This window comes from Brienomyrus brachyistius, chromosome 2 (assembly GCF_023856365.1).
Source record: "Brienomyrus brachyistius isolate T26 chromosome 2, BBRACH_0.4, whole genome shotgun sequence".
NCBI classification, from domain to species: Eukaryota; Metazoa; Chordata; class Actinopteri; order Osteoglossiformes; family Mormyridae; genus Brienomyrus; species Brienomyrus brachyistius.
In genome coordinates this window covers 36,352,657-36,375,131 of record NC_064534.1, presented here as the reverse complement: position 1 = coordinate 36,375,131, position 22,475 = coordinate 36,352,657, and the positions used below count along the sequence as shown (strand labels likewise).

At 43.7% G+C, this 22,475-nt stretch overlaps 11 non-coding genes and 3 pseudogenes across 11 annotated transcripts; all 14 read right to left on the bottom strand.

Moving 5' to 3' along the window:
* Positions 1-2,924: 2,924 nt before the first annotated feature.
* Positions 2,925-3,033, bottom strand: LOC125731928 (5S ribosomal RNA; annotated as a pseudogene).
* Positions 3,034-4,110: 1,077 nt separating this feature from the next.
* On the bottom strand, positions 4,111-4,219 carry LOC125732022 (5S ribosomal RNA; annotated as a pseudogene).
* A 1,079-nt stretch (positions 4,220-5,298) lies between these two features.
* On the bottom strand, positions 5,299-5,417 carry LOC125731650 (5S ribosomal RNA). Its single transcript, XR_007391639.1, has one exon. It is a non-coding gene; the product is annotated as a 5S ribosomal RNA (ribosomal RNA).
* Positions 5,418-6,495: 1,078 nt separating this feature from the next.
* Positions 6,496-6,614, bottom strand: LOC125733921 (5S ribosomal RNA). Its single transcript, XR_007393253.1, has one exon. It is a non-coding gene; the product is annotated as a 5S ribosomal RNA (ribosomal RNA).
* Positions 6,615-7,694: 1,080 nt separating this feature from the next.
* Positions 7,695-7,813, bottom strand: LOC125735815 (5S ribosomal RNA). The gene has a single exon (XR_007395102.1). It is a non-coding gene; the product is annotated as a 5S ribosomal RNA (ribosomal RNA).
* A 1,078-nt stretch (positions 7,814-8,891) lies between these two features.
* On the bottom strand, positions 8,892-9,010 carry LOC125735176 (5S ribosomal RNA). Its single transcript, XR_007394476.1, has one exon. It is a non-coding gene; the product is annotated as a 5S ribosomal RNA (ribosomal RNA).
* Positions 9,011-10,093: 1,083 nt separating this feature from the next.
* LOC125737300 (5S ribosomal RNA) lies at positions 10,094-10,212 on the bottom strand. Its single transcript, XR_007396565.1, has one exon. It is a non-coding gene; the product is annotated as a 5S ribosomal RNA (ribosomal RNA).
* Positions 10,213-11,293: 1,081 nt separating this feature from the next.
* LOC125737261 (5S ribosomal RNA) lies at positions 11,294-11,412 on the bottom strand. The gene has a single exon (XR_007396527.1). It is a non-coding gene; the product is annotated as a 5S ribosomal RNA (ribosomal RNA).
* A 1,077-nt stretch (positions 11,413-12,489) lies between these two features.
* Positions 12,490-12,608, bottom strand: LOC125735451 (5S ribosomal RNA). The gene has a single exon (XR_007394747.1). It is a non-coding gene; the product is annotated as a 5S ribosomal RNA (ribosomal RNA).
* Positions 12,609-13,686: 1,078 nt separating this feature from the next.
* On the bottom strand, positions 13,687-13,805 carry LOC125737264 (5S ribosomal RNA). Its single transcript, XR_007396530.1, has one exon. It is a non-coding gene; the product is annotated as a 5S ribosomal RNA (ribosomal RNA).
* Positions 13,806-14,884: 1,079 nt separating this feature from the next.
* On the bottom strand, positions 14,885-15,003 carry LOC125736395 (5S ribosomal RNA). Its single transcript, XR_007395674.1, has one exon. It is a non-coding gene; the product is annotated as a 5S ribosomal RNA (ribosomal RNA).
* Positions 15,004-16,087: 1,084 nt separating this feature from the next.
* Positions 16,088-16,206, bottom strand: LOC125735647 (5S ribosomal RNA). The gene has a single exon (XR_007394940.1). It is a non-coding gene; the product is annotated as a 5S ribosomal RNA (ribosomal RNA).
* A 4,848-nt stretch (positions 16,207-21,054) lies between these two features.
* Positions 21,055-21,163, bottom strand: LOC125731840 (5S ribosomal RNA; annotated as a pseudogene).
* A 1,081-nt stretch (positions 21,164-22,244) lies between these two features.
* On the bottom strand, positions 22,245-22,363 carry LOC125736394 (5S ribosomal RNA). The gene has a single exon (XR_007395673.1). It is a non-coding gene; the product is annotated as a 5S ribosomal RNA (ribosomal RNA).
* Between the last annotated feature and the right edge of the window lie 112 nt (positions 22,364-22,475).

Here is a 22,475-nt window from a genome sequence, read left to right as displayed (position 1 = left end):
CTACACACACCAACAAGTCCATACTGCAGGCTGCAGCCAGAACAATTTTCTACATTCAAACATCGACGGCCTCTTCTCTCTAAAAATTCACCAGACCGCTTCTACCACCAGCAAAGAAGTTTCCATCCCTAATTCCTCTGTGATTCCCACTAACCTAAACATTAATCTGGCATTGAAGGGTGTGAATTACCCCGGCCAACCTGCTCTTTTAAATACAGCTTTTAGCGAGTTTTGAAAGGAGGAGAAGAGCAGACCTTGCTATGCCAATAATATCGAGTCTTCTGTGGTGAAGTGGTTTTTGCATAGAAAACAAAGTGGTGAGTTGAAGAGGAATTATATCAGTACTTTGTTTAAAACTGTGTGTAAAAAGCTGTCTCTTTATCATTAACAATAAGTTGTAAAACGTGAATGGGGAGTGACAGTCTTCAAGTTTGTGAGAAGATCGCGCCCTGGTGGAATAATGGCACGAACAGCTTACAGCAGCTAGAATTACCAGGCAGTATTTAGAGTAAAACTGTTTCTAAAAGCTGCCTTTATGAAAGAGAGAAAATATATAATAATTTTGGTAAATTAGACGTTTTAGAACCACTTGACAGTAGCGATCATAACATGGTCAAATTTGAGGTTAAGTTTAGTGTTCGAAGAGCTAAGTCCAAATCAAAAATATATAATGTTAGGAAGGCTGACTTTAAGTGTATGAGACTAAAACTAGAAACTGTGAACTGGATGGAGTTAAATAACAAAACTGTTGAAGAGGCCTGGGAATTTTTTAAAAGCACATTATTGCAAGTGCAAGAGGACTTCATACCTGTTTCCAGCAAGAATAAATCTAGGAAATTGCAACCTAGGTGGTTTACTAGGGAAATAAAGCATAAAGTAAGGAGGAAAAGGGCTTTGTTCCAGCAATGGAAAATAACTGATGATGACAGAATTAAGCAGGAATATCTAAGTCTACAGGCTAAGTTAAAAAATGATATTAGACGAGCTAAAAGAAATGTCGAAAGGATGGTTGCATTGGAAGCTAAGGATGACGTTAAAAGTTTCTTCCAGTATTTTAACTCTAAAAGAGCTCTAAAACCTGAAATTACTAATCTGCAGGATAGTAAGGGTCTTATAATAGTAAACGACATTGATATAGCAAATGAGTTCAATGATAGTTTTGCACGGGTATTCACTGTTGAGGACCTTAGTAATTTACCAGTTATTACCTATCCAGCATTGTCTATAGCTAATGTATATATAACTGAAGCAGATGTTTTGCAAAGCCTAGCTAAGCTCAAAATAAATAAATCACAGGGCCCTGATGGCATCTTACCTATAGTGTTAAAAGAGATGAGGGATATTATTTGCCGACCCTTAACTTTACTGTTTCAAAAATCCTTATCTGAAGGTGTGGTACCTTCTGATTGGAAGCACGCCTTCATAACGCCTATTTTCAAAAAAGGGGATAGAAATAATTTGTCTAACTATAGGCCAATCAGTCTAACTTGTATAACTGGTAAAGTTATGGAGGCTTTAATCAAAGAGAAAATGATAGATTACCTGGACTCCAATAACATTTTGCGGGATAGCCAGCATGGATTTAGGAGAGGTAGATCCTGTTTAACAAATCTGTTGGAGTTTTTTGAGGAAGCTACTCAGGAAGTTGATGATAAGAAGGCCTATGATGTCATCTACTTAGATTTCCAAAAGGCTTTTGATGTTGTCCCCCACAAGAGGCTCCTACTTAAACTCAAAGCGACTGGTATTTTAGGTACCGTAGCGACCTGGATTGATAACTGGTTAACAGATAGGAAACAGCGAGTAGTTATAAGAGGCACAATGTCACAGTGGGCTTGCGTTCATAGTGGGGTACCGCAGGGTTCGATTTTAGGACCACTATTGTTCCTAATTTACATAAATGATATGGATACCAATATATACAGTAAACTGGTGAAATTTGCAGATGACACCAAGGTGGGTGGTGTAGCAGATACTGAATTAGTGGCTCAGCAGCTACAGCGGGATCTTGATTTAATTAGTGACTGGGCCGATACCTGGCAGATGAAATTTAACGTCGATAAATGTAAGGTACTCCATCTAGGGAGCAGAAATATAAAGTACAGGTATTTCATGTGTGTCACTGAAATAAAGGTAGCTGATCATGAGAAAGACCTTGGTGTGTATGTTGATGCTTCCATGTCCCATTCTCGCCAGTGTGGGGAAGCAATAAAAAAGGCCAATAGGATGTTGGGGTATATCTCCAGGTGTGTGGAGTTTAAGTCAAGGGAGGTAATGCTAAGATTATACAATTCCTTGGTGAGACCTCACCTAGAATATTGTGTGCAGGTTTGGTCACCATATCTTAAAAAGGACATTGTGGCCTTAGAAAAGGTGCAGCGTAGGGCCACAAAAATGATTCCTGGTCTTAGAGGAATGTCATACGAGGAACGGTTACTTGAGCTAAATCTGTTCAGTCTCAAGCAAAGGAGATTGAGGGGGGACATGATCCAGGTATATAAGATTCTAACAGGTTTGGATGCTGTTCAACCAAATAGTTACTTCAGCATTAGTTTAAATACACGAACTCGTGGCCATAGGTGGAAATTAGCGGGAGAACATTTCAAGCTGGATTTAAGGAAGCACTTCTTTACGCAGCGTGTAGAGTATGGAATAGCCTTCCTGATAATGTAGTGCAAGCTGAATCCTTGGGTTCCTTTAAATCAGAGCTAGATAAGATTTTAACGACTCTGAGCTATTAGTTTAGTTCTCCCCAAGCGAGCTTGATGGGCCGAATGGCCTCCTCTCTTTTGTATAGTTCTTATGTTCTTATGTTCTTATGTTCTTATATATATATATATATAAAATAGTAAAATGGAAGGGGAGTGATAGATTTAAATTAATCGTGAAGTGGAGCGCCCCCTGTATAAAGTAAAAGTGAGAAAAGCTTACAGCACCTGGTATTCCCAGGAGGTCTCCCATCCAAGTACTAACCAGACCCTACACTGCTTGGCTTCCGAGATCGGGCGTGTTCAGGGTGGTATGGCCATAAGCGAGAGAAGCTACCAAAAACAGCCCTTTTGCATTACACGCGTCTATACATGCCAGTTAGTCCCATTGGATCCTACTCCTGGTTTTTTTTTTTTTTTTATCTGACTCACACTGCAGCACCACCATCCAATCGGCAGCGCCGGACCCACACCAAACATTCACCAAACTACTCAGCCGGCAGCCTACCACAATTATTCCATTCTTTCCGCATCCGCACACTTCCTTCTCTTTAAGTCCTTTTCACTACCACACAGGTTAATCGCCGCACGTCCCCCGCCGGCAAACATTACTCCTTTGCCTACCGCATGCAGGCTTCTCTTAATGACCTTCTGTTATCAACTCCACTAACAGCCACAAAATCTCCGCCGCACGAAGCCCACTGGTAGCTGCTGAATCACATGCTTCCCCAAAACGTCGCGCTGTCAGAACACTGGGAGCTACACACACCAACAAGTCCATACTGCAGGCTGCAGCCAGAACAATTTTCTACATTCAAACATCGACGGCCTCTTCTCTCTAAAAATTCACCAGACCGCTTCTACCACCAGCAAAGAAGTTTCCATCCCTAATTCCTCTGTGATTCCCACTAACCTAAACATTAAGCTGGCATTGAAGGGTGTGAATTACCCCGGCCAATCTGTTCTTTTAAATACAGCTTTTGGCAAGTTTTGAAAGGAGAAGAGCAGAACTTGCTATACCAATAATATCGAGTCTTCTGTGGCGAAGTGGTTTTTGCATAGAAAACAAAGCGGTGAGTTGAAGAGGAATTATATCAGTACTTTGTTTAAAACTATGTGTAAAAAGCTGTCTCTTTATCATTAACAATAAGTTGTAAAACGTGAATGGGGAGTGACAGTCTTCAAGTTTGTGAGAAGATCGCGCCCTGGTGGAATAAAGGCACGAACAGCTTACAGCAGCTAGAATTACCAGGCAGTATTTAGAGTAAAACGGTGTGTAAAAGCTGCCTTTATGAATGAGAGAAAAATATATATATATATAAAATAGTAAAACGGAAGGGGAGTGATAGATTTAAATTAATCGTGAAGTGGAGTGCCCCCTGTATAAAGTAAAAGTGAGAAAAGCTTACAGCACCTGGTACTCCCAGGTGGTTTCCCATCCAAATACTAACCAGACCCAACCCTGCTTAGCTTCCGAGATCAGGCATGTTCAGGGTGGTATGGCCGTAAGCGAGAGACGCTATCAAAAACAGCCCTTTGCATTACACGCGTCTATACATGCCAGTTAGTCCCATTGGATCCTACTCCTGTTTTTTTTTTTTTTTTTTTATCTGACTCACACTGCAGCACCACCATCCAATCGGCAGCGCCGGACCCACAACAAACATTCACCAAACTACTCAGCCGGCAGCCTACCACAATTATTCCATTCTTTCCGCATCCGCACGCTTCCTTCTCTTTAAGTCCTTTTCACTACCTCACAGGTTAATCGCCGCACGTCCCCCGCCGGCAAACATTACTCCTTTGCCTACCGCATGCAGGCTTCTCTTAACGACCCTCTGCTATCAACTCAGCTAACAGCCTCAAAATCTCCGCCGCACGAAGCCCACTGGTAGCTGCTGAATCACATGCTTCCCCAAAACGTCGCGCTGTCAGAACACTGGGAGCTACACACACCAACAAGTCCATACTGCAGGCTGCAGCCAGAACAATTTTCTACATTCAAACATCGACGGCCTCTTCTCTCTAAAAATTCACCAGACCGCTTCTACCACCAGCAAAGAAGTTTCCATCCCTAATTCCTCTGTGATTCCCACTAACCTAAACATTAAGCTGGCATTGAAGGGTGTGAATTACCCCGGCCAATCTGTTCTTTTAAATACAGCTTTTAGCAAGTTTTGAAAGGAGAAGAGCAGAACTTGCTATGCCAATAATATCGAGTCTTCTGTGGCGAAGTGGTTTTTGCATAGAAAACAAAGCGGTCAGTTGAAGAGGAATAATATCAGTACTTTGTTTAAAACTGTGTGTAAAAAGCTGTCTCTTTATCATTAACAATAAGTTGTAAAACGTGAATGGGGAGTGACAGTCTTCAAGTTTGTGAGAAGATCGCGCCCTGGTGGAATAAAGGCACGAACAGCTTACAGCACCTAGAATTACCAGGAAGTATTTAGAGTAAAACGGTTTCTAAAAGCTGCCTTTATGAATGAGAGAAAAAAAATATATATATATAAAATAGTAAAATGGAAGGGGAGTGATAGATTTAAATTAATCGTGAAGTGGAGCGCCCCCTGTATAAAGTAAAAGTGAGAAATGCTTACAGCACCTGGTATTCCCAGGTGGTCTCCCATCCAAGTACTAACCAGACCCTACCCTGCTTAGCTTCCGAGATCAGACGAGATCGGGCGTGTTCAGGGTGGTATGGCCGTAAGCGAAAGATGCTACCAAAAACAGCCCTTTTGCATTACACGCGTCTATACATGCCAGTTAGTCCCATTGGATCCTACTAATGTTCTTTTTTTTTTTTTTATCTGACTCACACTGCAGCCCCACCATCCAATCGGCAGCGCCGGACCCACACCAAACATTCACCAAACTACTCAGCCGGCAGCCTACCACAATTATTCCATTCTTTCCGCATCCGCACACTTCCTTCTTTTTAACTCCTTTTCACTACCGCACAGGTTAATCGCCGCACGTCCCCCGCCAGCAAACATTACTCCTTTGCCTACTGCATGTAGGCTTCTCTTAACGACCCTCTGTTATCAACTCCGCTAACAGCCACAAAATCTCCGCCGCACGAAACCCACTGGTAGCTGCTGAATCACATGCTTCCCCAAAACGTCGCGCTGTCAGAACACTGGGAGCTACACACACCAACAAGTCCATACTGCAGGCTGCAGCCAGAACTATTTTCTACATTCAAACATCGACGGCCTCTTCTCTCTAAAAATTCACCAGACCGCTTCTACCACCAGCAAAGAAGTTTCCATCCCTAATTCCTCTGTGATTCCCACTAACCTAAACATTAAGCTGGCATTGAAGGGTGTGAATTACCCCGGCCAATCTGTTCTTTTAAATACAGCTTTTAGCAAGTTTTGAAAGGAGAAGAGCAGAACTTGCTATGCCAATAATATCGAGTCTTCTGTGGCGAAGTGGTTTTTGCATAGAAAACAAAGCGGTCAGTTGAAGAGGAATAATATCAGTACTTTGTTTAAAACTGTGTGTAAAAAGCTGTCTCTTTATCATTAACAATAAGTTGTAAAACGTGAATGGGGAGTGACAGTCTTCAAGTTTGTGAGAAGATCGCGCCCTGGTGGAATAAAGGCACGAACAGCTTACAGCACCTAGAATTACCAGGAAGTATTTAGAGTAAAACGGTTTCTAAAAGCTGCCTTTATGAATGAGAGAAAAAAAATATATATATATAAAATAGTAAAATGGAAGGGGAGTGATAGATTTAAATTAATCGTGAAGTGGAGCGCCCCCTGTATAAAGTAAAAGTGAGAAAAGCTTACAGCACCTGGTATTCCCAGGTGGTCTCCCATCCAAGTACTAACCAGACCCTAGCCTGCTTAGCTTCCGAGATCAGACGAGATCGGGCGTGTTCAGGGTGGTATGGCCGTAAGCGAGAGATGCTACCAAAAACAGCCCTTTTGCATTACACGCGTCTATACATGCCAGTTAGTCCCATTGGATCCTACTCCGGTTTTTTTTTTTTTTTATCTGACTCACACTGCAGCCCCAGCATCCAATCGGCAGCGCCGGACCCACACCAAACATTCACCAAACTACTCAGCCGGCAGCCTACCACAATTATTCCATTCTTTCCGCATCCGCACACTTCCTTCTTTTTAACTCCTTTTCACTACCGCACAGGTTAATCGCCGCACGTCCCCCGCCAGCAAACATTACTCATTTGCCTACTGCATGTAGGCTTCTCTTAACGACCCTCTGTTATCAACTCCGCTAACAGCCACAAAATCTCCGCCGCACGAAACCCACTGGTAGCTGCTGAATCACATGCTTCCCCAAAACGTCGCGCTGTCAGAACACTGGGAGCTACACACACCAACAAGTCCATACTGCAGGCTGCAGCCAGAACTATTTTCTACATTCAAACATCGACGGCCTCTTCTCTCTAAAAATTCACCAGACCGCTTCTACCACCAGCAAAGAAGTTTCCATCCCTAATTCCTCTGTGATTCCCACTAACCTAAACATTAAGCTGGCATTGAAGGGTGTGAATTACCCCGGCCAATCTGTTCTTTTAAATACAGCTTTTAGCAAGTTTTGAAAGGAGAAGAGCAGAACTTGCTATGCCAATAATATCGAGTCTTCTGTGGCGAAGTGGTTTTTGCATAGAAAACAAAGCGGTCAGTTGAAGAGGAATAATATCAGTACTTTGTTTAAAACTGTGTGTAAAAAGCTGTCTCTTTATCATTAACAATAAGTTGTAAAACGTGAATGGGGAGTGACAGTCTTCAAGTTTGTGAGAAGATCGCGCCCTGGTGGAATAAAGGCACGAACAGCTTACAGCACCTAGAATTACCAGGAATTATTTAGAGTAAAACGGTTTCTAAAAGCTGCCTTTATGAATGAGAGAAAAAAAAAATACATATATATATAAAATAGTAAAATGGAAGGGGAGTGATAGATTTAAATTAATCGTGAAGTGGAGCGCCCCCTGTATAAAGTAAAAGTGAGAAAAGCTTACAGCACCTGGTATTCCCAGGTGGTCTCCCATCCAAGTACTAACCAGACCCTACCCTGCTTAGCTTCCGAGATCAGACGAGATCGGGCGTGTTCAGGGTGGTATGGCCGTAAGCGAGAGATGCTACCAAAAACAGCCCTTTTGCATTGCACGCGTCTATACATGCCAGTTAGTCCCATTGGATCCTACTCCTGTTTTTTTTTTTTTTATCTGACTCACACTGCAGCCCCACCATCCAATCGGCAGCGCCGGACCCACACCAAACATTCACCAAACTACTCAGCCGGCAGCCTACCACAATTATTCCATTCTTTCCGCATCCGCACACTTCCTTCTTTTTAACTCCTTTTCACTACCGCACAGGTTAATCGCCGCACGTCCCCCGCCAGCAAACATTACTCCTTTGCCTACTGCATGTAGGCTTCTCTTAACGACCCTCTGTTATCAACTCCGCTAACAGCCACAAAATCTCCGCCGCACGAAACCCACTGGTAGCTGCTGAATCACATGCTTCCCCAAAACGTCGCGCTGTCAGAACACTGGGAGCTACACACACCAACAAGTCCATACTGCAGGCTGCAGCCAGAACTATTTTCTACATTCAAACATCGACGGCCTCTTCTCTCTAAAAATTCACCAGACCGCTTCTACCACCAGCAAAGAAGTTTCCATCCCTAATTCCTCTGTGATTCCCACTAACCTAAACATTAAGCTGGCATTGAAGGGTGTGAATTACCCCGGCCAATCTGTTCTTTTAAATACAGCTTTTAGCAAGTTTTGAAAGGAGAAGAGCAGAACTTGCTATGCCAATAATATCGAGTCTTCTGTGGCGAAGTGGTTTTTGCATAGAAAACAAAGCGGTCAGTTGAAGAGGAATAATATCAGTACTTTGTTTAAAACTGTGTGTAAAAAGCTGTCTCTTTATCATTAACAATAAGTTGTAAAACGTGAATGGGGAGTGACAGTCTTCAAGTTTGTGAGAAGATCGCGCCCTGGTGGAATAAAGGCACGAACAGCTTACAGCACCTAGAATTACCAGGAAGTATTTAGAGTAAAACGGTTTCTAAAAGCTGCCTTTAGGAATAAGAGAAAAAAAAAAATTTATATATATAAAATAGTAAAATGGAAGGGGAGTGATAGATTTAAATTAATCGTGAAGTGGAGCGCCCCCTGTATAAAGTAAAAGTGAGAAAGGCTTACAGCACCTGGTATTCTCAGGAGGTCTCCCATTCAAGTACTAACCAGACCCTACCCTGCTTGGCTTCTGAGATCAGATGAGATCGGGCGTGTTCAGGGTGGTATGGCCGTAAGCGAGAGATGCTGCCAAAAACAGCGCTTTTGCATTACACGCGTCTATACATGCCAGTTAGTCCCATTGGATCCTACTCCTGTTTTTTTTTTTTTTTATCTGACTCACACTGCAGCCCCACCATCCAATCGGCAGCGCCGGACCCACACCAAACATTCACCAAACTACTCAGCCGGCAGCCTACCACAATTATTCCATTCTTTCCGCATCCGCACACTTCCTTCTTTTTAACTCCTTTTCACTACCGCACAGGTTAATCGCCGCACGTCCCCCGCCAGCAAACATTAATCCTTTGCCTACTGCATGTAGGCTTCTCTTAACGATCCTCTGTTATCAACTCCGCTAACAGCCACAAAATCTCCGCCGCACGAAGCCCACTGGTAGCTGCTGAATCACATGCTTCCCCAAAACGTCGCGCTGTCAGAACACTGGGAGCTACACACACCAACAAGTCCATAATGCAGGCTGCAGCCAGAACTATTTTCTACATTCAAACATCGACGGCCTCTTCTCTCTAAAAATTCACCAGACCGCTTCTACCACCAGCAAAGAAGTTTCCATCCCTAATTCCTCTGTGATTCCCACTAACCTAAACATTAAGCTGGCATTGAAGGGTGTGAATTACCCCGGCCAATCTGTTCTTTTAAATACAGCTTTTAGCAAGTTTTGAAAGGAGAAGAGCAGAACTTGCTATGCCAATAATATCGAGTCTTCTGTGGCGAAGTGGTTTTTGCATAGAAAACAAAGCGGTCAGTTGAAGAGGAATAATATCAGTACTTTGTTTAAAACTGTGTGTAAAAAGCTGTCTCTTTATCATTAACAATAAGTTGTAAAACGTGAATGGGGAGTGACAGTCTTCAAGTTTGTGAGAAGATCGCGCCCTGGTGGAATAAAGGCACGAACAGCTTACAGCACCTAGAATTACCAGGAAGTATTTAGAGTAAAACGGTTTCTAAAAGCTGCCTTTAGGAATGAGAGAAAAAAAAAAAAATATATATATATATAAAATAGTAAAATGGAAGGGGAGTGATAGATTTAAATTAATCGTGAAGTGGAGCGCCCCCTGTATAAAGTAAAAGTGAGAAAGGCTTACAGCACCTGGTATTCTCAGGAGGTCTCCCATCCAAGTACTAAACAGACCCTACCCTGCTTGGCTTCTGAGATCAGACAAGATCGGGCGTGTTCAGGGTGGTATGGCCGTAAGCGAGAGATGCTGCCAAAAACAGCCCTTTTGCATTACACGCGTCTATACATGCCAGTTAGTCCCATTGGATCCTACTCCTGTTTTTTTTTTTTTTTTATCTGACTCACACTGCAGCCCCACCATCCAATCGGCAGCGCCGGACCCACACCAAACATTCACCAAACTACTCAGCCGGCAGCCTACCACAATTATTCCATTCTTTCCGCATCCGCACACTTCCTTCTTTTTAACTCCTTTTCACTACCGCACAGGTTAATCGCCGCACGTCCCCCGCCAGCAAACATTACTTCTTTGCCTACTGCATGTAGGCTTCTCTTAACGACCCTCTGTTATCAACTCCGCTAACAGCCACAAAATCTCCGCCGCACGAAGCCCACTGGTAGCTGCTGAATCACATGCTTCCCCAAAACGTCGCGCTGTCAGAACACTGGGAGCTACACACACCAACAAGTCCATACTGCAGGCTGCAGCCAGAACAATTTTCTACATTCAAACATCGACGGCCTCTTCTCTCTAAAAATTCACCAGACCGCTTCTACCACCAGCAAAGAAGTTTCCATCCCTAATTCCTCTGTGATTCCCACTAACCTAAACATTAAGCTGGCATTGAAGGGTGTGAATTACCCCGGCCAATCTGTTCTTTTAAATACAGCTTTTAGCAAGTTTTGAAAGGAGAAGAGCAGAACTTGCTATGCCAATAATATCGAGTCTTCTGTGGCGAAGTGGTTTTTGCATAGAAAACAAAGCGGTCAGTTGAAGAGGAATAATATCAGTACTTTGTTTAAAACTGTGTGTAAAAAGCTGTCTCTTTATCATTAACAATAAGTTGTAAAACGTGAATGGGGAGTGACAGTCTTCAAGTTTGTGAGAAGATCGCGCCCTGGTGGAATAAAGGCACGAACAGCTTACAGCACCTAGAATTACCAGGAAGTATTTAGAGTAAAACGGTTTCTAAAAGCTGCCTTTAGGAATGAGAGAAAAAAAATATATATATATATATAAAATAGTAAAATGGAAGGGGAGTGATAGATTTAAATTAATCGTGAAGTGGAGCGCCCCCTGTATAAAGTAAAAGTGAGAAAGGCTTACAGCACCTGGCATTCTCAGGAGGTCTCCCATCCAAGTACTAACCAGACCCTAGCCTGCTTGGCTTCTGAGATCAGACGAGATCGGGCGTGTTCAGGGTGGTATGGCCGTAAGCGAGAGATGCTGCCAAAAACAGCGCTTTTGCATTACACGCGTCTATACATGCCAGTTAGTCCCATTGGATCCTACTCCTGTTTTTTTTTTTTTTTATCTGACTCACACTGCAGCCCCACCATCCAATCGGCAGCGCCGGACCCACACCAAACATTCACCAAACTACTCAGCCGGCAGCCTACCACAATTATTCCATTCTTTCCGCATCCGCACACTTCCTTCTTTTTAACTCCTTTTCACTACCGCACAGGTTAATCGCCGCACGTCCCCCGCCAGCAAACATTACTCCTTTGCCTACTGCATGTAGGCTTCTCTTAACGACCCTCTGTTATCAACTCCGCTAACAGCCACAAAATCTCCGCCGCACGAAGCCCACTGGTAGCTGCTGAATCACATGCTTCCCCAAAACGTCACGCTGTCAGAACACTGGGAGCTACACACACCAACAAGTCCATACTGCAGGCTGCAGCCAGAACAATTTTCTACATTCAAACATCGACGGCCTCTTCTCTCTAAAAATTCACCAGACCGCTTCTACCACCAGCAAAGAAGTTTCCATCCCTAATTCCTCTGTGACTCCCACTAACCTAAACATTAAGCTGGCATTGAAGGGTGTGAATTACCCCGGCCAATCTGTTCTTTTAAATACAGCTTTTAGCAAGTTTTGAAAGGAGAAGAGCAGAACTTGCTATGCCAATAATATCGAGTCTTCTGTGGCGAAGTGGTTTTTGCATAGAAAACAAAGCGGTGAGTTGAAGAGGAATAATATCAGTACTTTGTTTAAAACTGTGTGTAAAAAGCTGTCTCTTTATCATTAACAATAAGTTGTAAAACGTGAATGGGGAGTGACAGTCTTCAAGTTTGTGAGAAGATCGCGCCCTGGTGGAATAAAGGCACGAACAGCTTACAGCACCTAGAATTACCAGGAAGTATTTAGAGTAAAACGGTTTCTAAAAGCTGCCTTTAGGAATGAGAGAAAAAAATATATATATATATATAAAATAGTAAAATGGAAGGGGAGTGATAGATTTAAATTAATCGTGAAGTGGAGCGCCCCCTGTATAAAGTAAGTGAGAAAGGCTTACAGCACCTGGTATTCCCAGGAGGTCTCCCATCCAAGTACTAACCAGACCCTACCCTGCTTGGCTTCCTAGATCAGACGAGATCGGGCGTGTTCAGGGTGGTATGGCCGTAAGCGAGAGATGCTACCAAAAACAGCCCTTTTGCATTACACGCGTCTATACATGCCAGTTAGTCCCATTGGATCCTACTCCTGTTTTTTTTTTTTTTATCTGACTCACACTGCAGCCCCACCATCCAATCGGCAGCGCCGGACCCACACCAAACATTCACCAAACTACTCAGCCGGCAGCCTACCACAATTATTCCATTCTTTCCGCATCCGCACACTTCCTTCTTTTTAACTCCTTTTCACTACCGCACAGGTTAATCGCCGCACGTCCCCCGCCAGCAAACATTACTCCTTTGCCTACTGCATGTAGGCTTCTCTTAACGACCCTCTGTTATCAACTCCGCTAACAGCCACAAAATCTCCGCCGCACGAAACCCACTGGTAGCTGCTGAATCACATGCTTCCCCAAAACGTCGCGCTGTCAGAACACTGGGAGCTACACACACCAACAAGTCCATACTGCAGGCTGCAGCCAGAACTATTTTCTACATTCAAACATCGACGGCCTCTTCTCTCTAAAAATTCACCAGACCGCTTCTACCACCAGCAAAGAAGTTTCCATCCCTAATTCCTCTGTGATTCCCACTAACCTAAACATTAAGCTGGCATTGAAGGGTGTGAATTACCCCGGCCAATCTGTTCTCTTAAATACAGCTTTTAGCAAGTTTTGAAAGGAGAAGAGCAGAACTTGCTATGCCAATAATATCGAGTCTTCTGTGGCGAAGTGGTTTTTGCATAGAAAACAAAGCGGTGAGTTGAAGAGAAATAATATCAGTACTTTGTTTAAAACTGTGTGTAAAAAGCTGTCTCTTTATCATTAACAATAAGTTGTAAAACGTGAATGGGGAGTGACAGTCTTCAAGTTTGTGAGAAGATCGCGCCCTGGTGGAATAAAGGCACGAACAGCTTACAGCACCTAGAATTACCAGGAAGTATTTAGAGTAAAACGGTTTCTAAAAGCTGCCTTTAGGAATGAGAGAAAAAAAAAAAATTATATATATAAAATAGTAAAATGGAAGGGGAGTGATAGATTTAAATTAATCGTGAAGTGGAGCGCCCCCTGTATAAAGTAAAAGTGAGAAAGGCTTACAGCACCTGGTATTCTCAGGAGGTCTCCCATCCAAGTACTAACCAGACCCTAACCTGCTTGGCTTCTGAGATCAGACGAGATCGGGCGTGTTCAGGGTGGTATGGCCATAAGCGAGAGATGCTGCCAAATACAGCGCTTTTGCATTACACGCGTCTATACATGCCAGTTAGTCCCATTGGATCCTACTCCTGTTTTTTTTTTTTTTTTATCTGACTCACACTGCAGCCCCACCATCCAATCGGCAGCGCCGGACCCACACCAAACATTCACCAAACTACTCAGCCGGCAGCCTACCACAATTATTCCATTCTTTCCGCATCCGCACACTTCCTTCTTTTTAACTCCTTTTCACTACCGCACAGGTTAATCGCCGCACGTCCCCCGCCAGCAAACATTACTCCTTTGCCTACTGCATGTAGGCTTCTCTTAACGACCCTCTGTTATCAACTCCGCTAACAGCCACAAAATCTCCGCCACACGAAGCCCACTGGTAGCTGCTGAATCACATGCTTCCCCAAAACGTCGCGCTGTCAGAACACTGGGAGCTACACACACCAACAAGTCCATACTGCAGGCTGCAGCCAGAACAATTTTCTACATTCAAACATCGACGGCCTCTTCTCTCTAAAAATTCACCAGACCGCTTCTACCACCAGCAAAGAAGTTTCCATCCCTAATTCCTCTGTGATTCCCACTAACCTAAACATTAAGCTGGCATTGAAGGGTGTGAATTACCCCGGCCAATCTGTTCTTTTAAATACAGCTTTTAGCAAGTTTTGAAAGGAGAAGAGCAGAACTTGCTATGCCAATAATATCGAGTCTTCTGTGGCGAAGTGGTTTTTGCATAGAAAACAAAGCGGTCAGTTGAAGAGGAATAATATCAGTACTTTGTTTAAAACTGTGTGTAAAAAGCTGTCTCTTTATCATTAACAATAAGTTGTAAAACGTGAATGGGGAGTGACAGTCTTCAAGTTTGTGAGAAGATCGCGCCCTGGTGGAATAAAGGCACGAACAGCTTACAGCACCTAGAATTACCAGGAAGTATTTAGAGTAAAACGATTTCTAAAAGCTGCCTTTAGGAATGAGAGAAAAAAAAAATATATATATATAAAATAGTAAAATGGAAAGGGAGTGATAGATTTAAATTAATCGTAAAGTGGAGCGCCCCCTGTATAAAGTAAAAGTGAGAAAGGCTTACAGCACCTGGTATTCCCAGGAGGTCTCCCATCCAAGTACTAACCAGACCCTACCCTGCTTGGCTTCCGAGATCAGACGAGATGGGGCGTGTTCAGGGTGGTATGGCCATAAGCGAGGGATCCTACCAAAAACAGCCCTTTTGCATTACACGCGTCTATACATGCCAGTTAGTCCCATTGGATCCTACTCCTGGTTTTTTTTTTTTTTTTTTTATCTGACTCACACTGCAGCCCCACCATCCAATCGGCAGCGCCGGACCCACACCAAACATTCACCAAACTACTCAGCCGGCAGCCTACCACAATTATTCCATTCTTTCCGCATCCGCACACTTCCTTCTTTTTAACTCCTTTTCACTACCGCACAGGTTAATCGCCGCACGTCCCCCGCCAGCAAACATTACTCCTTTGCCTACTGCATGTAGGCTTCTCTTAACGACCCTCTGTTATCAACTCCGCTAACAGCCACAAAATCTCCGCCGCACGAAACCCACTGGTAGCTGCTGAATCACATGCTTCCCCAAAACGTCGCGCTGTCAGAACACTGGGAGCTACACACACAAACAAGTCCATACTGCAGGCTGCAGCCAGAACTATTTTCTACATTCAAACATCGACGGCCTCTTCTCTCTAAAAATTCACCAGACCGCTTCTACCACCAGCAAAGAAGTTTCCATCCCTAATTCCTCTGTGATTCCCACTAACCTAAACATTAATCTGGCATTGAAGGGTGTGAATTACCCCGGCCAATCTGTTCTTTTAAATACAGCTTTTAGCAAGTTTTGAAAGGAGAAGAGCAGAACTTGCTATGCCAATAATATCGAGTCTTCTGTGGCGAAGTGGTTTTTGCATAGAAAACAAAGCGGTGAGTTGAAGAGAAATAATATCAGTACTTTGTTTAAAACTGTGTGTAAAAAGCTGTCTCTTTATCATTAACAATAAGTTGTAAAACGTGAATGGGGAGTGACAGTCTTCAAGTTTGTGAGAAGATCGCGCCCTGGTGGAATAAAGGCACGAACAGCTTACAGCACCTAGAATTACCAGGAAGTATTTAGAGTAAAACGGTTTCTAAAAGCTGCCTTTAGGAATAAGAGAAAAAAAAAAATTTATATATATAAAATAGTAAAATGGAAGGGGAGTGATAGATTTAAATTAATCGTGAAGTGGAGCGCCCCCTGTATAAAGTAAAAGTGAGAAAGGCTTACAGCACCTGGTATTCTCAGGAGGTCTCCCATCCAAGTACTAACCAGACCCTACCCTGCTTGGCTTCTGAGATCAGACGAGATCGGGCGTGTTCAGGGTGGTATGGCCATAAGCGAGAGATGGTGCCAAAAACAGCGCTTTTGCATTACACGCGTCTATACATGCCAGTTAGTCCCATTGGATCCTACTCCTGTTTTTTTTTTTTTTATCTGACTCACACTGCAGCCCCACCATCCAATCGGCAGCGCCGGACCCACACCAAACATTCACCAAACTACTCAGCCGGCAGCCTACCACAATTATTCCATTCTTTCCGCATCCGCACACTTCCTTCTTTTTAACTCCTTTTCACTACCGCACAGGTTAATCGCCGCACGTCCCCCGCCAGCAAACATTACTCCTTTGCCTACTGCATGTAGGCTTCTCTTAACGACCCTCTGTTATCAACTCCGCTAACAGCCACAAAATCTCCGCCGCACGAAACCCACTGGTAGCTGCTGAATCACATGCTTCCCCAAAACGTCGCGCTGTCAGAACACTGGGAGCTACACACACCAACAAGTCCATACTGCAGGCTGCAGCCAGAACAATTTTCTACATTCAAACATCGACGGCCTCTTCTCTCTAAAAATTCACCAGACCGCTTCTACCACCAGCAAAGAAGTTTCCATCCCTAATTCCTCTGTGATTCCCACTAACCTAAACATTAAGCTGGCATTGAAGGGTGTGAATTACCCCGGCCAATCTGTTCTTTTAACACTAGAACTGCCAAATCTACGCAAATTTGCGTAAATTCCCTGGGCCTAACACCTACTAGCATCCCTGCTGAGAGTTTCTTGGGCCATTGTCCTCCTGCTTTTGTTGTGCAAACACACCCATTACCTGTGAGGCCTGGCGCATTTGCATTTTTTTACTCAGAGCAGCTAAAATCCAAGGCAGGCTAAACCTCTGTGTGTGACATGGAAACCTTCACAAAAGTCTGCCATATCTATACCAAATATCCCACATGCTGACTGACCTGCAAAAATGAAAGACACACATTCACAAAATATATGGAAGCACAAGTCTGTTTTATTTATAAAAAAAATTGAGTGTTTCAAACTTTGCAGTGTTTGCAGACCCAGTGACCATCATCCCTGCATTTGGCGCAAGTGAATTTGTAACACTTTGCACTGGTAAACCTGCTGCGGTTTCTGTTGCAGTTCTCCTGTACCTGACACTGAGTTGTCCATACAAGTCCTGGCACAGCAGCAGCCTTCCTCTGTCCCCATAGCCTTTTGTGGCATAAATTGGCAATGGAGTTCCTTGGCTAGATGACTCAAAAATAATCTTCTTTTGCCTTCCCACCCTGTACATGCCTTGTACAGAACGTAGGAATTTGCCACCACCAGGTCCAGCATGTTGTAAAATACAGCTACTGGCCACCTGCATGTTGCTGCTCTTACGGAATACATGCGCGCCATTTGGTCCAACACATTTACACCACACTATAACAGCAGAGAGAGAGAGAGTCATGAGTGTATTTGCTTTTTTTCTACCTTCTTTCTATATAGGCCTGTATAGTACATATCAGAAAACATTGTAGCACTGATGTAAAATTATACACACATTCACATACCTTCATGTGGTTATAGTCTGTTATCGTGTTGGGTTTCCTCTTTCTGCCTTCACAGATCGCCACATCTTGGTCCAAGGAACTCAGAACACACACAATCTTGTTTTTTTAGGTGCATAAATTGTCAAGGAGACACTGCCACTTCTAAGCACTGACGCGGAGAATTCCTCTTGCTGTGCAGTGTCCTTTGAAATTGGAGGAAGTTCATACCAAACTTTATTCCCTGTGCTCAGTAGTGTTGTTTTGCGCTGAAGCAGTCTGTGTGACAGTGCCAGTGAGGTGAAGAAATTGTCCGTTGTGACATTTCTCCCGTCATCCAGAAATGGCTCCATCAGACTCATGACCATGTTCTCTGCCAGCCTCTCCCTTTTCTGGTGACTGGGGTCCTTTCCCAAGTTAGGGGACACGTTGCAGACGTATTTGGTCTCCAAATCCGTGGCCATCCAGAACTTGATCCCAAATTTGTCCGGCTTGGATGCGATATACCAAGTGACATGGAATGGATCCACATCTACTCCACGTTGTCTTTCCACCGGTGTCCCTCAGGGCTCGGTTCTTGGCCCTCTCCTATTCTCCCTCTACACTAAATCTCTTGGCGAAGTTATATCCTCACATGGCTTCTCCTACCACTGCTATGCCGATGACACTCAACTCATCCTCTCCTTCCCTCCCTCAGACACTCATGTCTCCACTAAGATCTCTACATGCTTGGCAGACATCTCATCTTGGATTACCACTCACCAGCTAAAACTCAAAACTAGTAAAACTGAGTTGCTTTACATCCCGGCTGACTCATCCCCCCTCCAGGACCTTGCGATCTCCTTTGACAACTCCCTGATCCGTCCTTCGGTTTCTGCTAGAAACCTTGGAGTTACCATAGATGATCGGTTGTCATTTTCCTCACATATCACCAGTCTTTCTCGCTCTTGTCGGTTTCTCCTCTTTAACATCAGGAGGATACGTCCATTTCTTTCCACCCAGGCTACCCAGATACTCGTCCAGTCCCTCGTCATCTCACGCCTTGACTACTGTAACTCGCTTCTAGCGGGTTTACCACTGAGCGCCATCCGTCCCCTCCAACTGATTCAGAATGCAGCTGCTCGTCTTGTTTTCATCCTTCCCAAGTTCTCCCACACCACTCCTTTGCTGCGCTCCCTCCACTGGCTTCCTGTAGCTGCACGCATCAGATTCAAAACACTGATGCTCGCATACAACGCCAAAAATTCTCTGTCACCATCCTACCTAAAGGACCTCATCACACCCCGCTCTGCACCACGATCTCTCCGATCCTCCAGCACTGCTCGACTGGTCCCACCTCCCCTCAAGGCACAAGGAAGACACGCATCTCGGCTCTTCTCTGTCCTAGCACCTAATAGATGGAATGAACTCCCCCTAGATGTCCGAACAGCTGAATCCTTGAATGTCTTCAAGCGACGACTCAAAACTTTTCTTTTTCAGAAATACCTGACGTAGAACTTCTATATTCTTACTCGACTCTTTTTCTGGTGTGTGTTTTAAAAAAATAAAATAAAATAAAAATTCTGCACTACTCAATGGCGTTCTCAGAGATAGTATTCGTAGCTGGGGTCCTTATTGAGCTAGCATCGGAAATTCATTGCAGAGTCTCAAAGCACTTATGTAAGTCGCTCTGGTTAAGGGCGTCTGCCAAATCCTGTAAATGTAAATGTAAATATACTGCATGGACAATGAATCTTGGTCGAGAACAGCTGTACATCTATGTTCATGTGTTCTCCTGGAGTGAAACTTTCAGCACAGTTCTTGGTGAAGGCTGGCAGAGAACGTGGTCATGAGTCTGATGGAGTCATTTCTGGATGACGGGAGAAATGTCACAATGGACAATTTCTTCACCTCACTGTCACTGTCACACAGACTGCTTCACTTTACTGGGCATGGTGAATAACGTTTGCCGTGAACTTCCTCCATTGGCAAAGGACACTGCACAGGGAGAGGAATTCTCCACGTCAGTGTTTAGAATGGCGCGCATGTATTCAGTACGAGCAGCAACAAGCAAGTGGCCAGTAGCTGTGTTTTACAACATGCTGGACTTGGTGGCGGTGAATGCCTACGTTCTGTACAAAGCTTCTACAGGGTGGAAAGGAAAAAGAAGATTGTTTCCGATTCTTCTAGCCAAGGAACTCCATTGCCAAATACAGGGATGATGGTCACTGGGTTTTCAAACGCTGCAAACACAGACTTTGAAAGATAGACAGACTGTGTGGGACAGTAACCACTGAGACAAAAGGCAGAAAGATGACGAAGAGATGAACCTGGAACTGAGGCACGGATACATCAATTTTTACATGAACAGCCAAACATGCAAAGCTGGAGAGATCACACAAAAACAAAATTCACTTTTGGTGTTATAATTCAGTGATGGCCAATGAAAATGAAATGACATTTTATTCTGTATGTGTATGAGCATGTCAAAAACCATGGACCATGACTTCACTCAGCTTATGACATTTATATACAAACATGCATTGGAGACTGAAGTGTTAGCATGTTTTCATTTTATTCATTTCATTCTATTAGCAACTTTTCATTCTATTTTCACTCAATTTGTTTTATAAATAACACAGACTTGTGTTATAATATATTTTGTGAATGTGCGTCTTTCATATTTGCAGGTCAGTCAGCGTGTGGGATATTTGGTATAGATATGGCAGACTTTTGTGAAGGTTTCCATGTCACACACAGAGGTTTAGCCTGCCTTGGATTTGAGCTACTCTGAGTAAAAAATGCAAATGCGCCAGGCCTCACAGGTAATGGGTGTGTTTGCACAACAAAAGCAGGAGGAGGATGGGGCTGAAGACCTGCGAAAATCACAGCAGGGGTGACAAACACCTTGGGACTCTCAGCAGAGAATAAAAACTCGGTAAATCTAGTGTTAAATACAGCTTTTAGCAAGTTTTGAAAGGAGAAGAGCAGAACTTGCTATGCCAATAATATCGAGTCTTCTGTGGCGAAGTGGTTTTTGCATAGAAAACAAAGCGGTCAGTTGAAGAGGAATAATATCAGTACTTTGTTTAAAACTGTGTGTAAAAAGCTGTCTCTTTATCATTAACAATAAGTTGTAAAACGTGAATGGGGAGTGACAGTCTTCAAGTTTGTGAGAAGATCGCGCCCTGGTGGAATAAAGGGACGAACAGCTTACAGCACCTAGAATTACCAGGAAGTATTTAGAGTAAAACGGTTTCTAAAAGCTGCCTTTATGAATGAGAGAAAAAAAAAAATATATATATATAAAATAGTAAAATGGAAGGGGAGTGATAGATTTAAATTAATCGTGAAGTGGAGCGCCCCCTGTATAAAGTAAAAGTGAGAAAAGCTTACAGCACCTGGTATTCCCAGGAGGTCTCCCATCCAAGTACTAACCAGACCCTACACTGCTTGGCTTCCGAGATCGGGCGTGTTCAGGGTGGTATGGCCGTAAGCGGAAGATGCTACCAAAAACAGCCCTTTTGCATTACACGCGTCTATACATGCCAGTTAGTCCCATTGGATCCTACTCCTGGTTTTTTTTTTTTTTTTTATCTGACTCACACTGCAGCACCACCATCCAATCGGCAGCGCCGGACCCACACCAAACATTCACCAAACTACTCAGCCGGCAGCCTACCACAATTATTCCATTCTTTCCGCATCCGCACACTTCCTTCTTTTTAACTCCTTTTCACTACCGCACAGGGTAATCGCCGCACGTCCCCCGCCGGCAAACATTACTCCTTTGCCTACTGCATGTAGGCTTCTCTTAACGACCCTCTGTTATCAACTCCGCTAACAGCCACAAAATCTCCGCCGCACGAAGCCCACTGGTAGCTGCTGAATCACATGCTTCCCCAAAACGTCGCGCTGTCAGAACACTGGGAGCTACACACACCAACAAGTCCATACTGCAGGCTGCAGCCAGAACAATTTTCTACATTCAAACATCGACGGCCTCTTCTCTCTAAAAATTCACCAGACCGCTTCTACCACCAGCAAAGAAGTTTTCATCCCTAATTCCTCTGTGATTCCCACTAACCTAAACATTAAGCTGGCATTGAAGGGTGTGAATTACCCCGGCCAATCTGTTCTTTTAAATACAGCTTTTAGCAAGTTTTGAAAGGAGAAGAGCAGAACTTGCTATGCCAATAATATCGAGTCTTCTGTGGCGAAGTGGTTTTTGCATAGAAAACAAAGCGGTCAGTTGAAGAGGAATAATATCAGTACTTTGTTTAAAACTGTGTGTAAAAAGCTGTCTCTTTATCATTAACAATAAGTTGTAAAACGTGAATGGGGAGTGACAGTCTTCAAGTTTGTGAGAAGATCGCGCCCTGGTGGAATAAAGGCACGAACAGCTTACAGCACCTAGAATTACCAGGAAGTATTTAGAGTAAAACGATTTCTAAAAGCTGCCTTTAGGAATGAGAGAAAAAAAAAATATATATATATAAAATAGTAAAATGGAAAGGGAGTGATAGATTTAAATTAATCGTAAAGTGGAGCGCCCCCTGTATAAAGTAAAAGTGAGAAAGGCTTACAGCACCTGGTATTCCCAGGAGGTCTCCCATCCAAGTACTAACCAGACCCTACCCTGCTTGGCTTCCGAGATCAGACGAGATGGGGCGTGTTCAGGGTGGTATGGCCATAAGCGAGGGATCCTACCAAAAACAGCCCTTTTGCATTACACGCGTCTATACATGCCAGTTAGTCCCATTGGATCCTACTCCTGGTTTTTTTTTTTTTTTTTTTATCTGACTCACAC